Source organism: Macaca nemestrina, chromosome 6, assembly GCF_043159975.1.
Source record: "Macaca nemestrina isolate mMacNem1 chromosome 6, mMacNem.hap1, whole genome shotgun sequence".
NCBI classification, from domain to species: Eukaryota; Metazoa; Chordata; class Mammalia; order Primates; family Cercopithecidae; genus Macaca; species Macaca nemestrina.
In genome coordinates, this window is record NC_092130.1 from 110,152,808 (window position 1) to 110,177,354 (window position 24,547).

At 40.8% G+C, this 24,547-nt stretch overlaps 1 long non-coding RNA gene across 1 annotated transcript; it reads right to left on the minus strand.

Moving 5' to 3' along the window:
• Positions 1-903: 903 nt before the first annotated feature.
• On the minus strand, positions 904-24,547 carry LOC139363867 (uncharacterized). The gene is made up of 2 exons (XR_011624957.1): positions 24,342-24,547; positions 904-1,201 (listed from the first exon to the last, which is right to left on the minus strand). It is a non-coding gene; the product is annotated as an uncharacterized lncRNA (long non-coding RNA).

Genomic DNA, 24,547 nt, shown 5'->3' on the forward strand with positions numbered 1-24,547 from the left:
AGCCAGTAACCTGCTGTGTTTGAAAATGTCTAGGCAGTAATTGTCATTGTTTGCAACAGCTATTTTGGACTGTAGTGAGAGCTGTGGCATTTTGTAGAATGTAGGAATGCAATTACCAAGGTTGTATACATAATCCAAGTGACCTCCTGGCTTCAGAAGCTCAACCCCTAGGAAAAAAAAGGATAACAACAGCAAAACTTTTGTTTAATTTTTCTTCTGTAGTTGGTCAGTGGTAGGTGGATTATATTATGGCCAATTTGGCAAAAAAATGATTAGTATAACAATTCCTTATAAGTACAAAACAATGTTGGTTTAAACATTCAAGAAGGAATATGCCTGGGATGATGGGCACTTCTGACCCACTTTCGTACCTCAGTGTTTCTGGAGGAAACTGGACACTGAGTGGATGTCTGGGTCCTGGAGTGTGACTCATCCTCATGATGGTTGCTTTTTACCAATTAGAAAAGGGCACTCTAATGTCATTTAAAAATATATTGCTAACAGCTAAGGGGGTTAGGTTTTAAAAGAAACAGTACAAAAACCAATTCAGTAAGAATGAGACCATTTTGGAGTCAGTAAATGAATGTACAAGTTGCTCTGCATGTCATTTGGGACTGAGGTTTCTTGGATCTTATCTGTTTCCGAGAGGCTCAGATTACTCCCAAATTATTTTCTCTCCCCCGCTCCCTTTTTTTTTTTTTTTAAATTTCAGATACTATCTGGAAACTGCACTGCTAAAGCCCGCCCATAGTGTGAAACAGAGTTGTTAGACCTAAGTACGGATCCATAAACAGAATCTCTTGATTTCCAAGCAAATCAGTGGTTCAGATCACTCTGTTGCTAGAAATAAGAAATTGTCCCGAATGATTTCAAATCTTTTAAAAAGAAAAACACAACAAAGTGTCAAATAGAAACATCCATTATCATTATCATTTCCTTGGTACCTTCCAGGCATAATACATCAGCTCCCACCTTATCTCTGTCTGCCCCTGTGTAAAAGTGCCTGTAGCTCTGAGACCCGGTAGCTGGAGCTTCTGGCAGTAGCTTTCCTTCAGGCTGACCTCTGGATGGATGGTGGGGCTCTGTTTGCTGCTCAGGGCCTTTTCTTGATGGTGGTCTTTGCTTTCCAGCTGGCTCGTAGACTGTCAAAGGGCCACTGGGAAACTGCAGTGAAGCTGACCCTAGCGGGTCCTCTGAAGGCCTGTGAGGGTGTGAACAGTGAGAGCAGTGAGAGAGCCCCAGACACTCTTACTGCTTGGGATTCATCTTTATCCCACTTCTTTCCCAACCTCCTCACTCCACCTACTGTTTTCTCACCCCTGCATGGAATTATACTAAGTATAGACAACCCCCAACCCCCTCCCATCCCCCCAGCTCCCAAAAAACCACACATCTGTTCTGAAGCGCTGCTGTAAACTGCTGGCCTGGATGGTTCTGGCCAAGCTCCCCAGACATCTACGAGAACAGCAAATGCCACGCCAGGAGCATACGCGGGCTGTCTCCAAAGGAAAGCATTGCCAGCGTGTCTCAGTGGGGGAAGAGCTTCGTCAGGATGGGCTAATCATTCCCAGTCAAGCTGGATGCTGCAAGACTGCATGGAGACAGCTGTCAGACCCATTGTTCAGGAGGTGGCAGCAAGCCCGAGGGGCTAGGGAGGGGGTCCTGAACCCAGACTCCAGTGGCGCTCCGATAGTGGTCATGATGATTACATCTAAAGTGTCCACCACCTAAAGAGGTGGCCACATGTGCAGTCTCATGAGAAATCCTCCAGAAAGCTCCAGCAGGAAGTTCTTCTCAAGGAGAATCTCAAGTTTTTCCTTTTCAGATTGGGCACATGACCAAGATAAAATGTGTTAGTGGCTACTGTTTACATAAATTGTATGGCTCTGAAATGGCAATTTCGTATCCAGACAGGCATATCTGTCAGCCAAAGGAGCTTTTATAATGTAAGCTTTACTAGGTACTTCCTTTCTCTTTCATGTATACTCAGTTACCCTGGTTTGTCTTTTATTACTGTAAGCATGGCTTTTGATCAAAAGAAATGAAAGCATTGACATTTTGGTCCATTCATTCATTCATTTTAAAAGGAGGCTGATGCTTTTGTGATGCAAAGATGTTCCATGGGAAGCAATGACAGCCTTTGCCGGAAGAGCGGATTTAACAACAAATACATTATTCTTGCAGAATTTTTCCTTGTGCCAGGAAAGCAAAGGGCTCTGAGCTTCATGGGGGAAAGAAAGCCACTGTGTCCATGTGAACACAAGGCAGGGGAAAGGGCTGTGGACCTTCCCAGGCTCACTCCAACCATAGGCTAAAATGCCTTACACCACAAGCTAGCAAATTATATCCTCAGTATGTCTTTAACTCTTTAAAATTTAGCTACCAGGGGACTGGGGAGGCTACAAATTTATCATCTGTTATTTATGCCTGAGTCTGAATAAAAGATTTGAGAGCAGACTTTGATAGAAGAAAATCATAGAATGTTAGAGTGGAAACAGTTTACAGAAAGAATATCAAATCTAGGCCAGGTGCGGTGGCTCATGTCTAGCACTTTGGGAGGCTGAGGGAGGCAGATGGCTTGAGCCCAGGAGCTCAAGACCAGCCTGAGAAACATGGCAAAATTCTGTCTCTACAAAAAATAAATAAATAAATAAGAGAAATTAGCCGGATGTGGTAGTGTGCACCTACAGTTCCAGCTACACAGGAGGATGAGGTGGGAGGACTGCTGGAGCACAGGAAGTCAAGGCTGCAGTGAGCCAAGATTGCACGACTGCACTCCAGCCTGGGCGACACAGCAAGACTCTGTGGAAGGAAGGAAGGAAGGAAGGAAGGAAGGAAGGAAGGAAGGAAGGAAGGAAGGAAGGAAGGAAGGAAGGAAGGAAGGAAGGAAGGAAGGAAGGAGGGAAGGAGGGAAGGAGGGAAGGAGGGAAGGAGGGAAGGAGGGAAGGAGGGAAGGAGGGAGGGAGGGAGGGAGGGAGGGAGGGAGGGAGGGAGGGAGGGAGGGAGGGAGGGAAGGAGGGAGGGAAGGAAGGAAGGAAGGAAGGAAGGAAGGAAGGAAGGAAGGAAGGAAGGAAGGAATCAAATTCAATGTCCTACTCCTACATTATACCTTTCTAAGTGGCCTGTGAACAATACCAGTCTATGGGACAGTTCTGTGGCAGGGTTGTTCTTTGGAATTTGTAGGGGAGGAAAAGCAATATATTTTCCTGCCCATCACAAGGTTCATGGCTGATACCCCTTTAACAAAAGACAGACTAAAAAATGAAAAACATGAGAGCCTTTGGAAACGAAGACCCAAAGACCTTAAGAAAATAATGAATTTTTATGTTTAGGTTTGGCAAGGAAGGGACAGTCATGTGGAGGTATGACTGGAAAAAAAGGGGGTCTGACCTAATGGTAATAAACTGGGGGGATCTTAGCCAGGTCTGTTTGTTCAGATGCTTCTCAGCCTCTCTGTATAACATGCCTTCCCTTTGTGCATAGGGCAGGACACTGGTCATATGAGGGTCTTTGAAAGAGAGGGAGTGGGATAAATTCAGAGAGACCTTTCTGCTTCTGAGCTTTTTACAGTTTCCTCCAGCTTTAAATAGTATGCAAAGGGGCCATATTTTGGGGTTATGTGACTGTACTCCATCACACTTTATCACCAAGCGATATTGTTCCTAATTCTATCATTTGGAGCAAAATACAAGTTACTCTCTTTTCTACCTAAAGGCCTCCAAATATTCAAGGATAACCACCCTGTTTCCCTTGGTTCTGTATTCTCTAGGTTCTGGTCCCTGTTCCTTCCACCTCTCTTTAAATGGTGTGATTTCCAGGTTCCCTCATGTCCTACCTGCCATCTACCAAACCTACTCCAGTGGATCAGTGTTCTTAAAATGGAGTGTCAAAACTCAGCACAAGATTCCAGGTGTTCTGTGGCACACAGAGGGACCTCTGGAGGGGGGTCCCCAGTGGCATGCCATGAATATTAGGCATTGCTCATATCTTATTCAATATTAGCCATGATTTTTGATAAATATGTATGGAAGACCTGTTTGTCACATTCGAGAATAACACAAAACTAAGTAGAATAGCAAACGCAAAAGATGTCACAAACAAGAGACTGAAGCATCAAGGAGGAATTTCCTATGGATAAATATACATTTTTTTTAATTAAAAATAAGTACAGGATGGGGTTACATGTCTTGATACCAGTTCATAGAAAGAAAATTGGCCTCAAGCTCAACATGAGAGCAGACTCTGTGAAGATAACTGTATTGTTTGGAGTACAGAACATGGGGTCCCTTGTGCTCCACACAAGAGCTGGAATATTGTGCACAGTTCTAGGCACCAAAATTTATTTTATTTCATTATTATTATTTTTTGAGATGGAGTATTGCTCTGTTGCCCAGGCTGGAGTGCAGTGGTGCGATCTTGGCTCACTGCAAGCTCTGCCTCCCGGGTTCACGCCATTCTCCTGCCTCAGCCTCCTGAGTAGCTGGGACTACAGGTGCCTGCCACCATGCCCGGCTAATTTTATTATTTTTTTTTTTTTTGGTATTTTTGTATTTTTAGTAGAGAAAGTGTTTTACCGTGTTAGCCAGGATGGTCTCAATCTCCTGACCTTGTGATCCACCCGCCTCGGCCTCCCAAAGTGCTGGGATTACAGGCGTGAGCCACCACACCCAGCCTATTTTATTTTTTAAATCTGGTCAAATGCAGTAGTGAGAAGGGGGAAAGGATAGAACAAGGAGTTCAATCTGTAACTGTACAATTCATTGAGATCATTCGCTACCTTCAGATCAACCTCTAGGCACATTTTAAAAACACTGAGCCACTGGGCAACTCCTGCTTTCGTCCTTTGATTCCCAGACCCGTGTATTCTTTCTCTCGGGGAATACATACATATAAAAGACTTTGATCAAAGTAAACATCGCATCACAGAGGATGGGCCTCATCTTCTTAAAGTGCCTGAGCTGGGACTCCAATTCAGTATTAAATAGGTAGTTTCTATGTTCTATCAGGCTGGGAGCTTCTGTAGTAGGTGATATGACCAGTGGATCCCATGATTAAGAAACCCATTCTTTCATCTCCTTTGCTATAAAGTGGGCCCCTGCTCTAATGTGATGTTATGTGGATTTTATGCCAGCAGATCAAATGCCCCAAAAGCTCTCAGGTCATGGGGCTGAGTAAGGGTCTTAGGATATGGGATGCAAATCTATATGCAGACTATGTGTCTATCTATTCCTTTCAGAATGAATCACTAGCCCTTCCTAAGTGGAAGGGACTCAATGTAGTCAATTTGTCACCAAGTAGATGGTTGGTCTCCTTGATGGACAGGACCATATCAATGACTGAATATTGATCCCTGGTGCAGTCAGATTGGACATTCAGTAGCAGCAGGCACAGTTAAGTCAGTCTTGGTAAGTGGTTGCCCACAGTATTGCATCCATTTACAGTGTCCATCTCTGCCACTAAGACCACTTTGTTCATTTACTCATTGGCATGTATCTGACTGTTTTTAATGCTTCTACTGTAGAAGATGCTCTCTGGTGAGAATAAACATGCTATATTAAAGATCTTCACCCTTTGCACCCACTTCGATATATTTATCCATATGCTTCTATCCCAGAATACCTGTCCCTACATTCTAATATTTCTTCTGATAAGCTTCCGACAAGCTGGCCAGGGCATTCACCACTGCCTGTGAGTCAGATTATATTCTAACTTGAGGCCACTTCTCTATCTACACAAAGTAGATGATCAGGTACATCACTAAAATCCCTGCCTATTGGAAGCATTTTCTTTCACCATTCTCTTTCTAGACCACTTGTGAGTCAGGTTGTAGTACAGTTGCATCTGTGTTCAGCTTTCACTCACATACCAAACAGATCTACCTGTGAACGAAGCCTGGGTTTTCTCCTCCTCTGAGAGCTGGTTTTAAGGACTATCTCATGCAGCAATAGGTATGTGGGAGGGGAGCTGATGCAACAGCAGTGGATGACACATGGGTGTGCACGTGCATTCTGGTCCTAATTGTGCTCAACCCTGGGTAGATTGCTGCTGGGTCCTCTCGACCATATGACTGGGTGAGTCACATAACCAAGCTGATGATGAGCAGTTCTGGACACATGGGGTCCCACGGTCAGACACTTGATCAGGGCCCAGCAGCATGCCAGGAATTTCTCCCATCATCTCGGGATTCAATATTGACTTCGATTCACTATTTGGGGGGAAGTTTCAGACATTTGTACTTCACTGTCCCCATTATGATATTCCTTATCCCACAGGCTAATCTGGGGTCACACTAATCACCAGCATATCTTTCCTAATTATGCATTCAGGAACAGGGGAAATGTCCATGGCCTCAGTGGACCCACTGTGAGTGGGACCATGGCCCATTACATTCTATTTGCTATTTCACTTATTGCTATGGTTGGAAAGTTTGTGTCCCCCCAGAATTCAAGTTTTGAAACTATGTCCCCAAAATGATGGTATTCAGAGGTGGGGCCTTTGGGAGGTGATGAGATCATGAGGGCAGACCCCTCATGAATGAAATTAGTGCCCTTACCAAAGAAGCCCACAGAAGCTTGCTTGCTCCTTCTGCCAAGTGAGGACCCAGCAAGAAGACACCATCAATGAATCAGAATGTGGGCCTTCAACAGACACCAAAATCTGCCTCCAACTTGATCTTGGACTTCTCAGCCTCCAGAACTCTAAGAAATAAATTTCTGTCGTTTATAAGCCACCCAGTCTATGGTATTTTGTTACAGCAGCATGAATGGTCTAAGACACCTAAATACGCCTACACTAATAGGGGGTCATGATGATGTTTTTGGTCTCTGGCTTGATGTCATCGATGAGGTAAATCAATGTCAGCTCAGACCTTCTGTCCAACAATCTCAAAATATTGGGCATTCCGCTTTCCCCAGTGTTCAGTCAACCAATTAAGTGTCTGTAGATCCCTTTGAGGGAGTATTTGCAGAATCATTACCATGTACATCTGTTAGGGTGTTTTAGGATCCTTCTATTTTTCCTTTTAGTGGTTTCAGGCCTAAAAACTGGCTCAGGTCTGGAAATTGGATAAGGTAATGGCTTCTTACTGGGGCACCTTCCTCCAGCTTCCTGATCATTCATCCATCCTTGGTTCTTCTGATAGTACAAGGAGAACACGACTCTTGTGGGCTGCTCATCTATTCTGCCCCACTATGATGGTTAATTTTATGTTTTAATTTGGCTGGACCAAAGTGCTCAAATATTTGGTCAAATATTATTCCGGATTTTTCTATGAAGGTGTCTTTTTGGATGAGATTAACATTTGAATCAGTGGACTTTGAGTAAAGCAGATTAACCTTCGTAATGTGGTTAGGCTTCATTTAATACCTTGGCAAGGACCCCAGAAGGTGATGTTGGCAAGGACCCCAGGGGTGATGATGATGTACGTTCACCTCCTGGGGTCCTTGCCAAGGTATTACATTCTGGATTTAATTGATAAGCTCTCTTTTCTCAGTCAATAAACTCCCCCTTATCTAACTGTATATTCTAGTCTCCTTAATCAAGTACCTTCAGAATTCAGGGGAGGTGTACTACCCTGGCTCCTGCTGGGGAAGGCCTTAACAGAACAAAGCTAACCTCCTCAGAGCAGGAAGAAATTCTTCCTGCAGAGTTCTTTGAACTCAAACTGCAACTCTTCCCTGGGTCTCCAGCCTGCTAGTCTACCCTGCAGATTTCTGACCAAGCCTCCACAATGATGTAAACCAACTCCCTAAAATAAACAGATTTTTCTTTATATGTACTCATGCTGTTGGTTCTGTTTCTCTGGGGAACCCTGACTAATATACCCATGTTTTATTATCTATCTCCATAACTCTGAGAGTCAGGCCCGCTTGGCTGCCACTCCCATCTTATCGCATTAAAATAATTGAATCTATAATTACTGTTTGGCTTCTGACTCAACCCTACTCTATTGTCTCAACTGTCTCAACTCTATTGTTTCCAGGTTGTAGCATCCTCATTGCTATCAGGGAATCTGGTTCTGTAATGGCCACTATCAAATGTCTATTAATGATGTTGCTACGTCCTCACTAGTGCACCCCTGCTGGTCTCGCCAATAATGATTATTGTGTTAGTCCGTTTTGCATTATTATAAAGGAAAAGCCAAGGCTGGGTAATTTATAGAGAAAGGAGATTGATTTGGCTGTGGGTTCTGCAGGCTGTACAAAAAGCGCAGTGCCACCATCTGCTTCTGGTGAGGCCTCAGGAAGTTTTTGTCATGGCAGAAGGGAAGGGGAGCCAGCGTGTCACATGGCAAGTGAGGGGGCAATCAAGAGGGAAGGAAGGAGGTGGCAGGCTCTTCAAACAATGAGCTCTTGCCTGAACTAAGAGAGAAGTCACTCATTACCATGGGGAGGACACCAAGCCATTAATGAAGGATCTGCCCCCATGACCCAAATACCTCTCACCAGGCTCCACCTTCAACATGGGTATCATATTTCAACACGAGATTTGGAGAGGACAAACATCCAAATGATAGCAATTGTCTGAATCCATTTGGGCTGCTATAACAAAATACCATAAACTGGGTTGCTTATGAACAACCCAAATTCGTTTCTCACAGTTCTGGAAGCTGGAAATTCCAAGATTAAGGCTCTGACAGATTCTGTGCCAGGCATTTCTAGACAACAGTCTTTTTGCTGTGTTCTCACATGATGGAAGAGGGGAACACGCTCCCTCAAACCTTTTTTACAAGGATATTAATTCCATTCATGAGGGCAAAGCACCCATAACCTAGTCACCTCCCAAAGGCCCCAGCCCCTAATACTATGATCTTGGGGATAAGGATTTCAACTAATGAATTTCAGGGGGGATGCAAACATTCCAACCATAACAATGATGAATTCTCTGGACCTTCCCATGAAACATAATCATTGGTAAGTTTTTCAGCCTCACATAGTATATCTACTTCAGCATGCCCACCTCTCCAAGTCTTTTAATCCCTCCTCCACCAACTGCTACAGCAATTCTGGCATCTCAACCTCACTTAGCATAACCATCACTTTTTTCATGCTACTAGGAGCTATCCTAGCAGTGAACTTATCAATTAAGTTCAGGACCCCTCAAATGAAGTCTGTCCACTGACAGCACTCCAAGAAGCTGGACAATTTCTTTCTTGTCACCATAGGAGTTAATATCAAGATTTTGCAATTATGTAAAAGTCTTTTTTAAAATTTTACTTTAAAACATTTCTTTTTTAGAGATGGGGTCTTGCTATTTTCCCCAGACTGTTCTTGAACGCCAGCCTCAAGTGATCCTCCCATCTTGGCCTTCCAAAGTGCTGGAATTATAGGCATGAGCCACTGTGCCTGGCCTTTTTGATTGTGTATTTAATTTTCAATAACCTCTCATACTTTTTAAGTTATACACAGGCTTCTTTGGACTTAACTGTGAAATCTTGCCTGTATTTCCTCGGACATTTTTGAAATCTTCTTTCCTTAACTTTAGGCAATATGGCAGATTGAGTTGACATAAATTAGACCCCTTCCACTATAAAAAGAAATATGAACTATAAGATGATAACCAAAAATTGATGTAGTATCATAGCAGTAATTAAAAGTTGCTGTGTTGGCAGCCAACAGAGGGTAGCACTAAGGGCCCTTTGGGGTAAGAGTCTAGGGTTTTAATGAGGTTCTAATGACCCTAGACACTCACCCCAAAGGCCCTCAGTGCTACACTCTATTGGCTTTGGAAGGAAATATGGCCTTGGTCATGTCAGAATTGATCCTCTTCCATAAAGATCAAAGCTTAAGAGACATTTCAGTTGATCAAGAAACAGGAGAATTTAATGATACACTTCTTAACTCATTTTATAATACTAGATCATACAAAGATATTACTAGAAAAGCAAACTAAAGACCAATATTTCTCAGGAACATAGAAAGAGAAATAATGAAGAAAAAAATGTAGCAAATCCAATCTAACTACATATATAAAGGAAAAAACATTATTATGATGAAGTGAAGTTTATCCCAGGATTGCAAGATTGGTTTAATATTTGAAAGCCAATCAGCGTAATTCACTATATTAGTAAACTTAAAAAAGAAAACCCAGATGATCACATGATCATTTCAACAGATGCAGAAAAAGCATCTGACAAAATTCTATACCCATCCACGATTGAAGAAAACAAAACAAAACACAACAACCAAAGAAAATCCCTCAGCAAACAAGGAATAAAAAGGAACTTCCTCAATCTGATAAAGTCAATAGAGAAAAAACTTTACACTTAACATCATATTTAATGGTGAAAGATTGAATGCTTTTCCCTTAATATCAACAACAAGACAAGAGTGTCCATTTTTCCTAATCTTATTCAACATAGAAATAGAGGTCCTAACCTGTACAATAAGGCAAGAAAAAGAAATAAAAGTTATATAGGTTGAAAAGGAGTAAACTGTTTATTTGTAGATGACATGACTGCCTACAAAGAAAATACTAAGAAATAAGCAAAAGAGCTAATGGAATAAAAAAATACATTTAGCAAGGTTTCCAGATATAAGGTCTATGAACACAAATTATTTGTATTTTTACATTTAACAAAAACAATAGAAAATTGAAACAACATTTTTAAAAACCCAATAGCATTTACAATGGCATCAAAAATAAAACAGCTAGGGATACATTTTTAAAAATATGTGTGCAATTTATTTAATTAAAACTATAAAAGATTGCTGAGATAAACTAAAACTCTAAATACATGGAGAGATATATCACATGTATAAATCTACACACTCAATATGTTAAGCTGTCAATTCTCCCAAAATTGATCCAAAGATTCAACATAATCCCAATCAAAATTCCAGTAGACTCTTTTGTAGAAGTTGACAAGTCTCAATAATGTCCATTTAAAATTTGAAGGTAAGCACTAAAAAAGTAATAAAGGCATCATCACTTTGAAACCAGTAAAAGGAATAAATAAAAAAATTAAAACCAAACAAATCTGGATCAATCTAAAAGAAAGGAAAAGAGAAGTCACAAAGGAAAGAAACAGCATTTTGAAAATATGAAACAAAATCATATGGTAAAAATAAGTTCAAATATATTGGTAATCTAAGACTAAGTAGCTTAAATTTAATTGTTGAAAGATAGCAATTCTCAGATTGTATTATTATAACAAAATCCAGCTATTTTATGTTTTCAAGAGACTGATTAAAACATAAGTACACAGAAAGTTTCAAAATAAAAGAATGGAAAAACTATGTACCAGGCAAATTTTAAATTTAAGAAAGATAGTATGGCAAGAATTCTATCTGAAAAAAATAGATTTTAAGGAAAAAAGTATTATATGAACAAAATAATATAAACTTTCAAATAATATAATTTACTTCTATATAATATGGAAAAGCTACTTAATTAGAATATAAATAATTTACTTGCTTTAAGAAAATATAAAAATTTTACTCAATAATACTATGAGTAATATAGTGCTATGGGCAATATAACAATCCTGAACCTATATACATACCTAACAGCACCACATACAAGCAAAACATGACAAACATTCAAGGAGAAATTGGGAAGATATTAATCTTATCACTTAGAAACTGATAAGATCAAACAGACTAAAAATAGTAGGATAGAGAAGATTTGAACCACACACTTAACCACACAATGTGTGTCAATTGACATAGATCAAATCCTGCATGCAAAAGACAGAGATACACTCTTCTTAGACAAAAAGGGAATACTTAAAACTGAGCCCCAATATAAACATCAACAAATGCCAAATAATTGACATAACATTGATCCCATCCTCTCACCACACTCCAATAGAATTAGAAATCAATAATAAATTTAAATTTGATTTCCTAAAGTCTAAAAGAAACATTTAACTATACTCAGTATTATCACCTCACAGATGACTTTATGACTTTCTTTTAAGGTTTTTATACTTTATTTCCCCACCGTCAACAAAATTCTTCTTGACCAAAATGAAGTCCAGACTAGCAGCTTCCCTGTTGTTTATTCATTCTTTCAAGAGATGAAATTGTAGGTAGGAAAGGCCAAAATGTTATCAAATATTCTGCTTTTGGTTGAATAATACTTCTAACACACGTCTACATGGTTAAAACATTTTATTGCTATTACATCAGTTTAATAACCTGCATTAAGAAAATATTATTTAAAACTAAAATATTTCTCACATGCTCAGTCTGGCCAGGCTGTCTGCAATATGCTCCTGTGACATTATCATATCCATTTCTGAATACTTTTATTTTTCATCCAGATGTTCTTTGCCTTGCTTCTGCCCTCAGGTTTATGGATTCCCATACAAGTACATAGTTTCATTACTCAAATCCTATTTCCCTAACCCTTATTCTATCTGAAGCTTCTCTTTCAAATCTTCTTAGTTCAGTATAGTATTCCATTTATTCATATAAAGCCACTGTACTTTCAGTAAATCTGTATAAGCTTACATTTCTAAAATTTTTAGTTAGTATTTTACTGGTTTGTCTCTACCTGCAGTCCATTAGTACACTAATAACAAAGTCAAAAGTTGTTTCTCAGCCTCCTTTCATTTTTCTCTTCAACAGGGAATCTTTTGGTACTTTCTTCACTGTTTCTTCTTCCTCGGGCACCTTGGTATTCCTCACATACTTTCACAATTTTTTATTTAGATACTTGTTTTTTTGAGACAGAATCTCACTCTGCTACCCAGGCTGGAGTACAGTGGTGCGATCTTGGCTCACTGCAACCTCCACCTCCCGGGTTCAAGTGATTCTCCTGCCTCAGCCTCCCGAGTAGCTGGGATTACAGATGTGCGCCACCACGCCAGCTAATTTTTGTAGAAAGGGGGTTTCACCACGTTGGCCAGGCTGGTCTCGAACTTCCAACCTCAGGTGATCTACCCGCCTCAGCCTCCCAAAGTCCTAGGATTACAGGCGTGAGGCACCATGCCTGGCCTAGATCCTTTTAAAGTCCATTTTCACCCTGATTCTACTTCTTAAGAGCTTTGCTTTCTTAAGCAAGTACTTTATCTTTCTGTGCTTCAGTTTCCTCATCTATAAAACAAGGATAATAGTACCTATATGATAAAGTTGTAAAAATTAAATGAGTGAATACATCTAAAATGTTGAGGTCAGTGTACATAGAGCTTAATACAAATTAGCTTTTATTAAAATGATTTGCCCTTGAAATTCAATTTATAACCCTTTTGATTTCTTTGGTGAGTCTTCTGTCAAATACATTCTTGCAAGACTTCTTGTGGCATATTCTGTCCCGTGATCTCTGGCTCACAGCCAGGAAACTCAACAACTTCTTGACATCACTGACAAAGCTGTTTGTTTACTTTTCAAAGTCAGAATCATAAAATAGCAGAAAAGTTTTTTTAAAAAAAATCTATTCCTGGCCGGGCGTGGTGGCTCACGCCTGTAATCCCAGCACTTTGGGAGGCTGAGGCAGGCGGATCACGAGGTCAGGAGATCGAGACCATCCTGGCTAACATGGTGAAACCCCGTCTCTACTAAAAATACAAAAAAATTAGCAGGGCGTGGTGGTGGGCATCTGTAGTCCCAGCTACTCGGGAGGCTGAGGCAGGAGAATGGAGTGAACCCGGGAGGCGGAGCTTGCAGTGAGCCGAGATCTCGCCACCACACTCCAGCCTGGGTGAGGAGCAAGACCCCGTCTCAAAAAACAAACAAACAAACAAACAAAAATCTATTCCTGGCCGGGCACGATGGCTCATGCCTGTAATCCCAGCACTTTGGGAGGCCAAGGTGGGTGGATCATGAAGTCAGGAGTTCAAGACCAGCCTGGCCAAGATGGTGAAACCCGGTCTCTACTAAAAATACAAAAATTAGTCGGGTGTGGTAGCAGGTGCCTGTAATCCCAACTACTTGGGAGGCTGAGGCAGGAGAATTGCTTGAACTCGGGGGGTGGAGGTTGCAGTGAGCCAAGATCACGCCACTGCACTCTAGCCTGGGTGACAGAGTGAGACTGTCTCAAAAAAAAAAAAAAAAAAAAAATCGATTCCTAAATCATTCCATCTTCTACCCACCGTCTCTGTCATTACAAATACATTCCACACTTTTTCTGACTCTATCTAGTTCTATACATGTGAATCAGTAGACATGAACAGGCTCAAGTACAAGTTCCAGAGCTTACAGCTAAGGTTGATTCCACAATCTTTAGAGTGGGAGTCATCAGCCAGTATTACCCCTGTGCTCTTCCCAAACAAATGCCAGGAGCTTTCTGATGTGATGATATGTGGGAAGCCTTAGTATTCCAGGCTTCAAAATCAAACTGAAGCAAAGGTTATTTTTAGTTGACTAGCCACTAGTAACTACGAAAGCACAGTTTCTTTTCCTTATGGTTTTCTACAAGATCATATTATTTAATTCATTCCTTTACATTGTTTCTTATATGTCTTTTTCATCTTTTTTTTAATTTTTATTTTTATTTATTTATTTATTTATTTTTTGACTTTCTAGATTTCTTCCATTCTGCAAGAAAATCATCATCCTCTCTAGTATGCTGGAGAACAGGCCCGTGCCTCTTGAGCCTTTTGGCTTCCATCAGCAGAGAGACCAGCCTGCATCTGTAGTGAACACACGTAGGGACTATGCTAAGTAGGAATCAGAGTCCTTAAACGTAAGATCCCTAGGGCAGTTTCCTCAATATAAGCAAGCAATCCTTAGCTCACCCTTCTTCACGCAGTTCCTGGTAACTTCCACAGAACTTTTCCTTGTAAACCTTCTAGGGTCACCCGTTATGTAGCCATTACCTTACTGCCCTACAGTAGATTGTTAACAATTAAGCCATTATTATTATTATTATTTTATTTTTATTTTTTAGACGGAGTGTTCCTCTGCCGCCAGGCTGCAGTGCAGTGGCGCGATCTCAGCTCAGTGCAACCTCCGCCTCTCGGGTTCAAGCGATTCTCTTGCCTCAGCCTCCCGAGTAGCTGGACTACAGGCACGCGCTACCACGCCCAGCTAATTTTTTGGTATTTTAGTAGAGACCCGGTTTCACCATGTTGTCCAGGATGGTCTCAATCTCCTGACCTTGTGATCTGCCCGCCTCGGCCTCCCAAAATGCTGGGATTACAGGCTTGAACAACTGTGCCCAGCCCAATTAAGCTGTTATTAACCACTCCTTAGGCACTCTCAAAGAGAACTTGGTAAACTCTTTCCTTTTCCCCTTTGAAATGCACTTAATTTGTTGCAGTCACATCATTCTGAATGTAATTCCCATGAATTCAGCTATCAAAAGACTAGATAAGAGAGTGACATCAATGAAAATGGTGGAGTAGAGAAAGTCAAAGTTTTGTTCCTTCCTAAAAGCAGCAAATAAACTAGCAAAAACTGTCAGAATCAACTTTACTGGAACTCTGGAAATGAATCAAAATTTTACAGCAAGCAGTTGAATGCTAAGAAAAAAAATCCCAGCTGATTTTTTTTTTTTTTTTTTTTTTTGAGACGGAGTTTCGCTCTGTTGCCCGGGCTGGAGTGCAGTGGCATGATCTTGGCTCACTGCAACCTCCGCCTCCCGGGTTCAAGCGATTCTCCTGTCTCCGCCTCCTGAGTATCTGGGACTACAGGAGCACCCCTCCACGCCAGGCTAATTTTTGTATTTTTAGTAGAGACGGGGTTTCGACATGTTGACCAGACTGTTCACGAACTCCTGACCTCTTGATCCGCCTGCCTCCGCCTTCCAAAGTGCTGGGGTTACAGGCGTGAGCCACTGTGCCCCGCCCTGAATCTCGATAAGAGAGCTTTGTGGCATTTTATCTTAACCTTGACACCACACCTCAGCTTGTTGGCAAAATTGAAGACAACAGCCCACATTTCTGGTATAGGTTTCTAATACTGAAGGAAGCAGAACAGATCTTATTCTCAAAGATTTGTGGTTGTTTTGACCTCTCTCAGGGTTCTCTGAAGGACCAGTTCAAAGGATTTATCTTTATGTAACCTAATCTGGAACTCTCCCAGGACTAGGAACTCTCCCAGGACTGAGGTGGCTACCCAGGGGGCATTTGCTGAAAATACTGAAAGGCAAATGTATTAACCATTGCCAGCTGGAGCAAGTCGTTGTCTAGTAAGTCCAATGCTTGGGCTTCCTTGGGAACAGTTTCCATTAATTTTTTCCCTGTGTATGGGCCATAATTTCTTGTTTCTTTTCCTGACTTATAATTTTTTTTGTTGAAGATGGGACAAATAACTGGAGCCAAAAACAAAAACCAAATTCCCAGTCTTTGTAAATAGGCTGTGCGTGTATATTGGGGCATGCCTTCAACACTCAGCCAGGCAGTTTACAACACTGTCTTAGCCTTCACTTCCTGTTTGTAACAAAGCCTGAAGGTTAATCAGAGGTGAGAGCTTAGGAGTTTCTCAGGTCTTTTCTGCACGATCGCCAAGCCCTGGCAATATACATGGCATTCTGGATATCTAGGAATATGTGGGAGCTTTGCAAAGCTCTTATTCCTCAAAGCATCTCACTCCCAGCCTTTCCTCTTAAGTGTTTTGGTTTGCCTATTGTTTGCCATCAACTCCTTGCTCTATTGATTCTTCAAGTATTTGTTCTGTTGAATAGGAGTCCCAGAAAGAGACAGAGAAAAAGGAAGAGATAGTGTCCACAAGTCTCAGGCTCTGATAATTTTTTTCTTTAATTCTTTCTTTTCTACTGCTTCTTGAGTTGGGTCATCTCAAATGACCTGTCTTCAAGTTCAATGTCTTTCTCTTGCCTGCTCAATTCTGCTGTTAAACCCTCTAATCAATTTTTTTTAAATTTTGGTTATTATAAATTTCAACACTACAATTTCTGTTTTCTATAATTTATATGTCTATCTATTGATATTCTTTATTTGGTGAGACATCATTCTGATACTTTCCTTTAGTTCTGTGTACACGGCTTTCTTTAGCACATTGACTATACTGAAAATGTTGATTTGAAGACATAATGGCTGAAAACTTCCCAAACTTGATAGGAGAATCCTGAAAGCAGTGTGAGAGAAGTGACTTATCATGGACAAGGGATTCTCAACAAGATAAACAGCTTTCTAGTCAGAAATCAGTGAAGCTAAAGGGTCTTGGGACAACATACCCAAAGTACCAAAAGAAAAAAGAAAACAAACTGTCAATAAGAATTCTATAGTTGGCAAAACTATGCTTCACAAATAAGGGAAAAATCAAGACTTTCCCAAATTAACAAAAACTGTGATAGTTTATCACTGGTAGACCTGCCCTACAAGAAATCCTTCAGGCTGAAATGAAAGGACACCAGAAAGAAACTCTATTCCACACAAAGAAATCAAAGATACCAGTGAAGGTAACTACATAGGTGAAGACTCAGTTTTAAATTACTTTTGGCTCATAACTTTCTTTTTCTCTATATAATTTAAAAGACAGCACCCATTCTACCAATCTCTGCATCTTAATTGGAGAGTTTAATCCATCTACATCTAATGTAGTTATTTATAAGGAGTTACTTCTGCTGTTTTTCTATTTGTTTTCTGTATCTTATAACTTTGTTTTGTTTCTCAGTTCCTCTACTGCTGTCTTCTTTGTGTTAGATTTTTTCTAGTGTACCATTTTGATTTCTTTCTCATTTCTTTTACTATATATTTCTTAAATATTTTCTTAGTAGTTGCCCTGAAGATTACAATTAACATCTTAATTTATAAAAATCTACTTTGAATGAATATCAACAGCACATAAAAACTTTGCTCCTATAGAGTTCCACTCCTCTCTCACCTTGCTTATGCTGTTATTATCACAAATTACATCTCCCTATATTTTATGCCCATCAACATTGATTTCTAATTATCCCAGGATGCAGAAGTATTTCAACATATGAAAATCAACGTACTATGCCATATTAAGGGGGAAAACCCACATGATTACCTTAATTGATGTAGAAAAAGCATTTCACAAAATGTAACACACTTTTATGATAAAAACAGTTTAAAAACTAGGAATAAAGGAAAACTTCCTTAACAAGATAAAAGCCACATATGGAAAAAACCCACAGCTAACATCATACTTAATGGCAAAAGAAGACATTTATGCAGCCAACAGACACATGAAAAAATGCTCATTATCACTGGCCATCAGAGAAATGCAAATCAAAACCACAATGAGATACCATCTCACACCAGTTAGAATGGCGATCATTAAAAAGTCAGGAAACAACAGGTGCTGGAGAGGATGTGGAGAAATAGGAACACTTTTACACTGTTAGTAGGACTGTAAACTAGTTCAACCATTGTGGAAGACAGTGTGGTGATTCCTCAAGGATCTAGAACTAGAAATACCATATGACCCAGCCATCCCATTACTGATATGCAATTACATATCTGATAAGAGTCTAGTATTTAGAATATATAAACACTTACAACTCAACAACAAAAAGATAAGTGATCCAATTAAAGAACTGGCAAAGATTTAATAGATATTTCTCCAAAGAAAATATAGAAATGATCAATAAGCACATGAAAAGATGCTCAACATTCTTAGTCATTAGGGAAATGAAACACACACACACAAAATGAGACACCACTTCACACTTACTAAGATGGCAATAATAACAAAATGGAAATTGAGTGTTGATGAAGATGTGGAAAAATTGGAATCCTCATACATCACTGGTGGGAATGTAAAATGATACAGCTGCTATGGAAAATAGTTTGGCAGTTCCTCAAAAAGTTAAACATGGAATTATATGACCCAGCAATTCCACTCCTAGGTACATACCTAAGATAATTAAAAACAGGTGTTGAAACAAAAACTTGTGCATGCTTGTTTATAACAGCATTACTCGTGATAGCCACAAAGTGGAAACTACCTTAGTGTTCATCAACAAATGAATGAATACCCAAAATGTAGTATATCCATACAATGGAATATTGTTCAGCCATACAAAAGAATAAAATATGGATGAAACTTGAAAATATTATGCTAAGTGAAAGAAGCCAGACACAAGGGCCACATATTGTATGATTCCATTTATATGAAATGTTCAGAATAGGCAAAGCAATAGAGACAGAAAGCAGATTAGTGGTTGCCAGGCTGGAAGGAGGGTAGAATGGGGAGTGACTGATTAATAGGTACAGAGTTTCTTTTGTGGGTGATGAAAATTCCGGAATTAGATCATGATGATAGTTACAAAATCTTGTGAATGTACTAAAAGTCACTGAATTGCACTCTTTTAAATGGTTAAAATGGTGATTTTTGGGGGGGGGGAGGGGAAGCTAAAATCCAGATTCAGAAAGGAAATTAAAAGATAAGAATGATATTTTTAACCTCAATGCCTATTGTTATACATTATAAAATTGACCTTGCAAACTTAAAGGAAGATTTTACTGCAAATCAAATTAGGGTGACTTACACAGGTATAGAAACTGTGTATTCCAAAATTATTGAAACAATCTGATTTTACTTAATTGTATTATTTTCAATAAAGGTGATTCATTATATGGTAAACAAAAAAAGGCTAGACAAATAGTATACTTAAAATTACAACAGCTGGTTATTCCACCTGACTTTCTATTCATTAAAAGTGTGTCCCAGAATGAAGGTAAATTGGGAAAAAGACATAGATGATTAGGCTGGGTGTGGTGGCTCACGCCTGTAATCCCAGCACTTTGGGAGACCGAGGCAGGCAGATCACCTGGAGTTCGAGACAAGCCTGACCAACATGGAGAAACCCTGTTTCTACTAAAAATACAAAATTAGCTGGGCGTGGCAGTGCATGCCTGAAATCCCAGCTACTCAGGAGGCTGAGGCAGGAGAATCGCTTGAACCCAGGAGGCAGAGGTTGCGGTGAGCCAAGATCGCACCATTGGGCGATGAGACCTAGGTTTGATTCCTGACACTGGAAAGGGATTAACCATGAAGACTTCAGGAAGTCACTTAACCTCTCGTCAGCTCAATTCCTAATTTCTTTATTGAGATGCCAATCTACCTAGACTAATAATTAGCCTCAGAGGGACTAGCGTGTAGTATACATGTAATACATTATTATAATTTCTATAGATTAGCCAGTATGGGAAAATAAGAGAAAGCTACCTTAAACCTCCTAAAGGAAGTTATGGCAAATTTCCCAGATCTCAATTGTCTTAAGCTGGCTAGGCTGACAAGGGAAAAAGAACGTTCTGTGCAAAAGGAATTACATATGCAAAGAGACAAAAATATGGAAGATAATGACACAATATTTTATCAGGAACACAACACTGAGGTAACTTGGGCAGCACAGGTCCAGAAGGGGCAGAAGGTGAGCTGGAAAATGTTAGTTGGGGCCAGGTCATTACAGAGTACTCCATCTTGAGTATATCACTTAAGAACTTTAAGAAGAGGAATGCAGTCAGCTTTGCATTTCTAGAAAGATAACTGGCTGAATGGGCAGAATGGAATGCAGTGAGAGGCAGTTCATCAAGGTAAACAGTTGGGAGGCCAGTTCTTCTATACCAGCAGGATTGGCATAGATGAAGACTAGAAGTGATAATCCACAAATGTTGACTGAATGGGTATTGGAGGACAGGAGGCATCAAAAAGTAACTCTAGGGCTGGGCGTGGTGGCTCACACCTCTAATCCTAGCACTTTGGGAGGCTGAGGCAGGAGGATCATTTGAGGTCAGAAGTTTGAGACCAGCCTGTCCAACATGGGGAAGCCCCGTCTCTAAGAAAAATACAAAAATTAGCTGGGTGTGGTGGCACACACCTGTAATCCCAGCTACTCAGGAGGCTGAGGCAGGAGAATTGCTTAAACCCAGAAGGCGGAGATTGCAGTGAGCTGAGATGGCACCACTGCACTTCAGCCTGGGCAACAGAACAAGACTGTCTAAAAAAAGTGACTCTAGGCTTCTAGACTGTCCTTCTTGGAGGATAAGGACCACAGAAAGAGGAGCAGTTTGGGATACAGTCAGAAATATAATCAGCTCTCTGTATCCATAGGTTCCACATCCCTGGATTCACCAACCATAGGTTGAAAATATTAGAAAAAAATTGCATCTGTACTGAACATGTATAGACTTTTTTCCTTGTCATTATTCCCTAAACAATATAGTATAACGACTACTTACATAGCATTTAGATTGTATTAGGTATTATAAGTAATCTAGAGATGATTCAAAGCGTATGGGAGTATGTACGTGGGTTATATTCAAATGGTATACCATTTTACATTAGAAACTTGAGCATTTACAGATTTTGATATCCACAGGAGGTCCTGGAACCAATCCCCCACAGATACAGAAGGACACCTGTATATATTTGGAACCCAATGGGGAGATACACATTTGAGAATAGGTGGTAGCTGGTATCATTAATTCATTATGTCCAGCAAGGTATTAAGTTCTGTGATGCTATGACATGGACTTGCTCTTAGGAGTTTATAGACTAGTGGGGATAGGTAAGATATTTCACAAGTAGATACATTAAGAGGTGTGAAAAGCAGTGTTGTAATCAATGAAATACAGAATAGCTCACCCAGATTAGGAGTCAGAGGAAGCCTCTCTGACAATGTAACATTTCCACTTGGACTTTAAGGGCAAGTTGCAATTAGTTGGAGAAGAGAAACTAGGCAGAATGAACACTATGTACAAAGGCCTAAAGAAAAGAGAGCACTGCCCACTGAGGACATGAAGGACATTCAGGAATACTAGAGCAGGGAATGCAAGAGATGGGGAAAAGCAACAAGCAGGAGTGAGGGTGTGAGGGGCCTCATAAGCCTTGGAAATAAATCTGGGTGTTTGGGTTGGGAGTAACTTGATAAGACTGAGTTCTAGAAAGGTCATGGTGCCACACCAGAGAATGACAGAGAAGGGTGTGAGGTTGTTTGCAGAAATCAGTTAGAAGGCTTTCAGTGGCCTAGATGAGACTGATGGCAGCCCATACAGAAGGAATGAAGAAAATAGCAGATTTGATTAATTAATCAGAATTGTTTCAAGGAGACAGAAACCACCTCAAAAAGTTCAATTAAAAGCGAGGAACTTCTTGGCTTCAGTAACCGAATCACAGAAAGGCAAGGGAGCTGCTGGCCAGCAAGGGACGGATGGGGGAATGGAGTGCTGCCAGGACACCTTTTCTACTTTTGCACTCATCTCTGCTCATCTTGGAAAGTTTGCTGTTCATCTTTCAGGCCTGGTAGGGTACATGGCCTGTTGGTGGTTCTGAGATCACATCTCTACAGCTTCTAACTAAAGGAGACCTTTTCTCCCGATTCAGAATAGATTCAGAATATAAGGTCCCAGGAAAAGCTGGGATTGGCTGGGCTCAGATCATGTGCTAATGTCTGGACTCAATTCTGTGGCCAAAGTACCTCTCCCCTTGGAGAGGTAAGAGCATTATCTAAGGGACATGGTCACCCCAATGGTCAAGGAAGTAAGGTCTGATACCAGGAAGGCTGTGAAGATGCCGGCAATCTCAGGCAGACACAAAAGCAATCCAGATATTCAGGTGATAGAATTGACACAAAAGCACTTCAGATATTCTGGTGGTAGAATCAACCGAATTTGGTGACTGATTGTTGGGGAAGGGCAGCAATGAGCCAAGGATGACACTTAGATTTCTAGCCTCAGGCAAATGGGAGGATGTAGGACCCATTCTCTGAAACAGGAAACACAAGAATAGAAAGCAATAGTTTGAAAGAGAAAATGAGTTCAGACTTGTACCCTGGGAATGCTGAAGAGCAGATGGGACGGCCAATTTGAGATGCCCAATAAAGGCCTGATGCACAGAAGAAACAGCCAAGCTGGACAGAGATTTGGGGATCATCAGCACTGGAAGGGTCACTGCAGCCCCGAGATTGGATGTGATCTTCCAGGAAGAATGGAGAAAAGAGGAGGAACTCTGGGGGCACCAACATCTAAAGGAGGAACAGAGAAAACTACGAAACAGCAAGACAGAGGAAGAAACCAGGAAAGAATCCCATTATTGTGTGAATGATGGTTCATAATGGTTATGAGAACTGGCACGGAGAATTAAAAAGTGGTGGGAAGTGGGACACTACATGCCCTCTAGTTTCTAAGAAGCTCACAATCTGTAAAACCAGATCAGATCAGAATATATCAGCTAACAATGCAAGTAATGTATGACAGGTACCAACATGAGTTCTAGGAGGAGGAAAAGAGCAGGAGCATTATGGATTGGGGTAGCCAGGGGAAGTAGGATATAAGTAGACCCTTAAAAGTGGGTAAGACTTGAATAGCTGGACACTGGGATTGGAGAGAGGAATTTCAGGTTAGAGGAATTTCAAGTTGGAGCAATTTCATGCACAAAGGAGGAACTACACTAGTTCCTCCACCAGGAACACTCAGGAGATGTGCTGATGTTGGGGATTGATGACAGATTATTTTAGGAGGGTAAGCTGGGCCAGATGGAGAGGGCCTTGAATGCCAAGCAGAAACACCTGGTAATAAACTTTAGTTAGTAGGAAGCCTTCAAAGGTTTCAGATACTCCCTAAAAGAAACTTCAAAGCATCCCTGTCAGACCAGTCCCTGTTATCTAAACTTATTTCTCTCCTATCATGTCGTGTCTTCCTTTGTTGACTTTATGTTTAAAAATATTAGGTGTGACTCTGACACTTTGGGTATCTGGGACTATTCAGAAGCTTTCTCTAACAGGTAGTTAAGTTTTCTTTTCTTCTATCCTATTACTTCCAGTTCCATCCCTCAGGGAGCATGAGAAACAATTCCACTTCTCCTTATGTTTATATTCGGAGGATGCTTATAGAGTTTCCACATTCCCTGTGCTTTGAGCTCAGCCAAGGTATACATACTTAATTCTTTTAATCTCTCCCCCTAAGTCACTCCCTCTGGCCCCTTAAGCATCCTAATTGCTCTTCTCTGAACGGCAGCCAGCTCATTATGTGCATCTTCCTTGGGAGGCAATGAGGAACATAGTATTCCCCGTGTGGTCTCACTAGACTCATATATTACCTCCCAGTTGCATCCCACGACTGGACATGTGGAGCCGCACCCCTTCTGCTCCCCGCTCCCCACAGTACGCCCTGGCCTCAGTAAATCCCTTATCTCAACAGGTTATCTCCCATTTCCAGTTGGCTTGCTCCAAAACTTGGAACCTGTGTTCACCACACGTTCAACCCCCAGCTCCCGTCTCCGGAGGTCTCTTACTGGGGAAGGTGGCCCGGAACCAGGACGAGTATCTGTGGAAAATTGCAGCTAAGATTGCGTAAGTAAACCTTGGAAGAGGAGAGGCTGCGGAATGCCCAGAATTAAGAGATGCCGCTGCCTGCCATGAGCTCCCCGGCCTGCCCGGCTGTGACAGCATTCAAGAAGGTGCAACTTGGAGGCTTAGCCTCTGTTTCCAATTATCCCTTTTATCTCTGCTGTAGCCCCTCTCCTTACCTAAGTGTTTTCATAGCTCTCAGCCATTACTGTTTAGCTTTGTGAGGATAAACGCGAAACCAAATTATACATATCCTGTCTCAAGATGTGTTATCACCTTCTGACTAGAAACCCCCAGAAGCCTGCGGCTTTTGAAAGCTCTACGTTTGTTTTTTTTTTTAAGCTTTGAAAAAAAAAATGGTGGCAGAGGTTAAACTGCCTTTGAG